The 6,131-nt window shown below is 36.3% G+C and overlaps 1 pseudogene; it reads right to left on the bottom strand.

Annotated features, from left to right (window-relative positions):
- Positions 1-218: 218 nt before the first annotated feature.
- On the bottom strand, positions 219-409 carry LOC109434574 (cytochrome c oxidase subunit 7C, mitochondrial pseudogene; annotated as a pseudogene).
- Between the last annotated feature and the right edge of the window lie 5,722 nt (positions 410-6,131).

Here is a 6,131-nt window from a genome sequence, read left to right on the forward strand (position 1 = left end):
AAATAGAATCATACAGCATGTGACTTTTGAGATTGGCATTTTTTTTTCAATAATCACATTTTGTATTTCAGAGAAGACACATTAAGGATTCATGCCATAAGTTTATTTACAAACATATCTAGTATGTTGAATTCAACAGTTGGATCCATTTTTCAAAGTGACTGCACCTCTTAAAATGCTCCTCCTCATATCTGCTTCATGGATTAAGTAAAACATCCTCATTTCTTAAGCAGTTTGTGTCTTACTATAAAGAAAGGTGCAGCGAATCCAGTTCCAAAGGGCAGAGTCAACATACCTAGCAACCACAACTTGTTTTCCACTGGAATGGCACATTCTTCCCTGGGCCCTCCTCATAGTAGCTCCTACGGACCACAGAGGTTGTGAACCATGGGATGCTCTGTCCCAACATAGCAGTTGGGAGGCCTGTGCAAGGCGCAGAGACTGAAAACGGAGGAAATGGCAGTTCCACCCCAAGTCCTCCTTTTTTCACGATCTAGTTCTTCTGCGTGATAAGACTGAAAGGGGAGATGGGAAAATCGAGATTGCCATTTTTTTTAGGAACTTGGCATAATGCCCTTGAGATCTAACTTTTGCATATATTGATAGTTTATTTCTTTCAATTGCTGAGTAGCATTCCTTAGTGTAGATATACCACAGATTAACTATTCACTGATTGGAGGACATTTTGGTCATTTCCATTTTTTTGGCTACTACAAAGAAAACTGCTATGAAATGTCATGTACATGCTTGTGTGTGAACATGTGTCCATTTCTCTGGGAAAAAAGACCAGGAGCACAATGGCTATATTATATGTTAAGTGTATGTTTAGTTTTTGAAGAAACTGTCAAACCATTTTCCAGAGTGGTTGTACCATTTACAATCCAAAATATGAGAGATCCATTTTTATGCATGGACAGCATTTTGTATTGTCACAATTTAAAATTGTTACTTATTCCTATAGATGTAGAAACATCTGGGTAGTTTTTTTAAAAATGATGCTAGGGCCCTCCCATAGCATCAGAATCACTGCGGAACCTGGACACCTCTATTTTAAAAATCTCCTAAAGGGACTCTACTATGTAACCAGTACTGAGCATCACTGAACTAGAGCAGTGGTTCCATAAGTGCAGTCTCAGGACCTGCAGCATCAGCATCATCTAGAAACCTGTTAGACATGCAAATTCACGGGCCTCACCCTAGACTTACTGAATCAGAAACTCTGGGGTGGAGTCGACAATCTGTTTTAACAAGCCCTCATGATTATTCTGATGCAGCTAGAGTATGAGAACCATTGACCTATAAGACAAAAAACAAGAAGGAGATGTTTTTGACAGAAGCCATTCTCAAATTTGAAAGGAGGAGATACAATCAAGAGGTAAGCATGCACTTGTTGACAGTAGTAGCTGGCAGATAATAGCTGTGTGGGATGGGGAGATTGGGGACTAAAGAAAACATGGAGGACTGTCCCAGGTCTTCAGAAAGCTCAAGGGCCAGGAGTCTGGCTTTAGGCTGTGGCTCTGGAAACAAACAACCAAAGCTTAGAACTCCAAGAAGCAGCTGCCTGGACTGGTCATGGAATAAATACATCCAGAAAGGCATTCTTTAAGATAGGCTAGTTTGTATTTTAAAGTTGAAACAGTCTGGGGAACTAAACTTAATTCAAGTATTATTTAACTGAAAATGACCTCAGTTACCCTAACAAACTTTTTTTAAAGATTAGTTTCAGGTATACAAAACAACAAAGAGATTGGACATTTGTATACCTCACAAAGTTTATGTTTAAGTTGCTGTCTACAATTCGTGGTAGATTTATGTAAGTACACCAATACTTGCTCAGAGCAAGTGAAGGACAAAGGTGAAGACATTGGGGGATGATCAGAGAAAGGAGTGAAGGGATATAGCGACATGGCCTCATGGAAACGTACACCGTCTCACTTGGAGAAAGTTCTGGCCCAACATAGGGCAGCTGCATGACCTTATACAAATACATCCCCTCTGCTTCCTTATCTCCAGAATGGGAATTCTCAAGTCTAACTGTGGTGAGACAGTCATGGATCACCCACTGGCCTTTAACTGCAAGTTTGGTTTACACCCTACAAAAGCTGCCTAATAATTTTATTGTTATTTGGACTATTGGTTACATTAACACCACGTAGCTTGTTTTATCACTGAATACGGTTTCTTGCTTAACATGTTTTGAATGATTCAGATAAAAATGTATTTGGATGTAAAATCATTTTTATAGGGACATAAAGCTTTCTTTAGTGTTACCATGTAAGCTCCTGGAATATGATTTTTGGGGGATTCATTTAGCTGCAGAGAAGTTCAGTTTTATTTAACAATGTATCTCCAACATCTATAACAATCACTGGTGTATAGTATGATGTGTTTAATAAATATTTGCTAATCATTAACTGAACAAAGGTATACCAGCCATCATTTCGTAGGAACAGAGTTTACCTCTGATCTGGTACAAATTAAAAATTAAAATATTATTTTAATTAAAGAGACTGATCTCTCTCCTCCCTTATGACCTGGCATTATAGCTGGACATTTAAGTCTTTATTAACAGGAGGGCTTTGGAACCTTGTGTTTACCTGATCTGTAGAGAAGATGAAGGTAATAGAGTTGTGGTTTGCTTAACACTAAAGCTGTTACGTGCCCACTGTTCTGCAACAGAGGGGAGCTTTAGGGTTGCCTGGGGGGTTGCTGAAATTTGCTTCATGGCTTCTTAGATATTGGGGTAAACTCTATTCTCTATTTAGACCAAGGAGGTGGCAAAAGGATAACATTCTTCCTAGGTGTGAAACAGAAGCCAGCTGCCCATATCATCTATAATCCTGGAGCCACAATTGAACATTGGGAGACGCTGGAATTTGAGACTTCAGTGAAGTTTCCCTATAGTACATGCACCCATATTATTATGCCCTGCAAAGGCTCATAGATCTGATCCACTATCAGAAAGCATCTAATGTTATTTATGATAGACCAGGATCCAAAGCAGGGTGCAAACCTTTCTTCTTTATCTTAAATATTTGCTTCTCAATATTGCGCAAACTTCTCACACGTACTACAAGTACCCTTGCCTCTGATTTCTTACCTCGTCTGCTTCTCTTTCTCTACTTAATCCTGTTGCAGTGCCCTGTGCATCAGTTGGCAAGCCCTATTTCACATCAATCCTTGCATTTCTCAAAATGGAGACATACTAGAGAAATAAACACTTCACCTTGCTACTGTCCATCAGCTCTAATAGAAACACTTCTATGACTTATTGAGTTTAAGACACCCTCCCCACCAGGGGTGAGGCTAGGGTGGGACAAAAGGCTGAAGCAGCCAGAGACCTTATCTTTTGGTCAGATTGAATGCTCTTCATGCTCTAAGAGTAGTTTATCATTGCCACTTGGTGTCACTTCTGATTCCATCAAATCTTAGTGGCCACTCCGGTCTCTTGCTGTGTGGAAATGAAAGAGATTCCATCTCTGTCTTTTTAAGTGTGACTCTCATAGAGTCAATTATCCTTTAAATCTCACTCCTAACACTGAGTTAATTAACTCACCAACATTAATTATCTATGACCACCTTAAAAGGGATTTGTTACTAACAGTAAACAACCAGTTGCCAGGACAGGAATGGGACACTGGATGGATCGATACTTGCAGGGGGTCCTCATGAGCATGCAGAGAGAGAAGTGCCATGGCAGACCTCTGGGAGCCACCAACATCACTATGTCACGATTTGTCTTTTCGTGGGAAGCAGATGAGATTAACTGCCTGAGGGCATTGCCATTATTCTTAAGTGGGTTATTGCAAGGATCTATGTAGTGGGCTGTTTGCAGAAAGGAACCAGAATGCCAGAGCAAATGTTTAAGAAATGACGTTTCCAGAAACTGAGCTCTTAGGAGTTTACTGGCTTTCTCGGAAGAGCGAAATTATGCAAATATGGGCTGTTTATTGATATTTGATTTAAACTAAGCTTTCTTTAGTGTTTACTATGTAAGCTCCAGAGATATTATGTCTCTTTTGTCTTTAAAAATGTAGACAACATGTATATTTGTGGAAGGCAGTGTTAGTGTCTATCTAGCTTTCATTCTTTCTTCTTCCTAAGTGAATCCTTTAATAAAATATTTCCAGATATTTACCTCTTCCTCGACCAGCCATGTCCTTCTGGAAAAGCTGATCACACCTCCAGCTTTAGTAGTAGACTCATTTGATTAAGGATAATCCTAGTGACACTTTAAGGACTGGTCTTATGAACTAATTTTGGCCAATGAAATATGAAGATAATTTTTCTAGGAAGATCTGGAAAGCATCTTCCTCACTTCTAAGAAAATTCCACAAAGGGAAATAATATCTCTGAATGTTGTCATGTCTGGATATGTTTCCTGAAAGTGTGGTTGCCATATTGCTATGTGTCTAAGGTAGAGCCAATGTTGAAGATGGCTGAACTGAGAAGAGCAAAGAGTCTGGACTTTGATCTGCTGAATCAGCCAGTCCTGAAATCAAATTCAACAGCTGTGAAAGTCTTTAAGATCCAAACAGCAGGAAATTTATTTTTTATTTGTTGGCTATTTATGTAAGAAAATAAGAAATAATTTGCTTCCATAGCACCCTTCATGCATTCTTTTCTTTTTATTTTATAACCTTGCTTTGCAAAATAAATACTTATTCCTTGAATTCTGAGGAAGACTGGAAAAAGACACCACGGATACATTTTATTCTGAATTTGATTGAAGTTGGCACAACAAACACATTGTAATTTCTTATACTAAACCAGAGAGTAGAGACTTTATATTTATTCCACTGCTAATAACCCTCAGAACACATCTGGCCTGTGTTACTGTCTTCCCTGCCTCACAGATAGGACTTGCTTCTCTGATTCTCTTTCTCTGTTTACATTGCACCTTGCTCTTCCTCTTTTCTATAAAATCCTTCTCTCAGCTATTAGCAAGTAAGTCAGCTCCCCTATTTCATCTTTGAAGACTTTTTAGAAGTTGTTATTTTGTAAATAGCAATTGGTTCTTTATGTTTGAATATGATTATAAAATCTTCAAAATTTTATTGAAATGGTAAATTTTCATGAAATTTTCTGATATAATTAAAAAATAAACTATTCATGTTATTTCTCAAAATATTACATACCCATACATTTATTTTCATCTCATTTTATAAAAAATATAGGCTGTTCCAAATTTTGAGATTAAAATTTTCAAAGGAGTGTTAATATCTGTGGCCAGATTATAATCAAGTATAGTTTTAATTTCTATTCCTTAATAATTGATGGAAAATAATTATACATTTAAAAAAATATATTTTAAATGATTACTTTTATTAAGGATGCTAATAGAAGTGTAAATGTGGTAAAATATCAAATTTTTTTTCCAAATTCTGATTTATTCATATTTTATGGTATTTTTTCCATTTTTTGCACTTTTTGCTGAAGAATTTAATTTAAAACTGTTTCTTTAAATGTTCTAGTTTTAACTTCCACAGAAAATTCTACTTTTACACAAATGTTTTCTACCTGCAGAATGTTGAAAGAAATTGAAAACAAAGTTGGAAGAAAATAAATCATATTTTTGCCAAATTTAAATGTACTCTGTAATTGAAGAATTTTGTAATTTCAGTTTATATGTTAAATTAAATATAATATATGTATATATAGTTTTATACACACACACACACACACACACACACACACACACACAGAGGGTACCAAAAAAAGTATGCACATTTAAAAAAAAGAAAAAAATTCTTAAAATTGTAATACTCAATATATACCAATAAAAAAAGATGAATACAAGTCACGTTTGACTTCTGCGATTATAAGAGGTGCTCAAAGTGGTTACCATCAGTGTCCACACCCTTCTGATTATAGCGAACTACTGCTTGAGCAACTTTGACCAAAGTTTCCACTTGTATACATTTTTATGGCACCCTCAGTATATACATGTATATATATATATATATATATATATATATATATATATATATACATACACACACACACACAAACACACACACACACACATATTCCACATTGATTGAGTTCAAAATGAGTTGCCTCATCTTTAGCAGTTTCATGCTTTTCTTCTTCCCCTCTCTTTTTTTTTTTTTTTTTTAATGTTTAAATTA

This window comes from Rhinolophus sinicus, chromosome 17 (genome assembly GCF_057876585.1).
Source record: "Rhinolophus sinicus isolate RSI-liver-muscle chromosome 17, RSI-T2T, whole genome shotgun sequence".
In the NCBI taxonomy this organism is placed as follows: domain Eukaryota; kingdom Metazoa; phylum Chordata; class Mammalia; order Chiroptera; family Rhinolophidae; genus Rhinolophus; species Rhinolophus sinicus.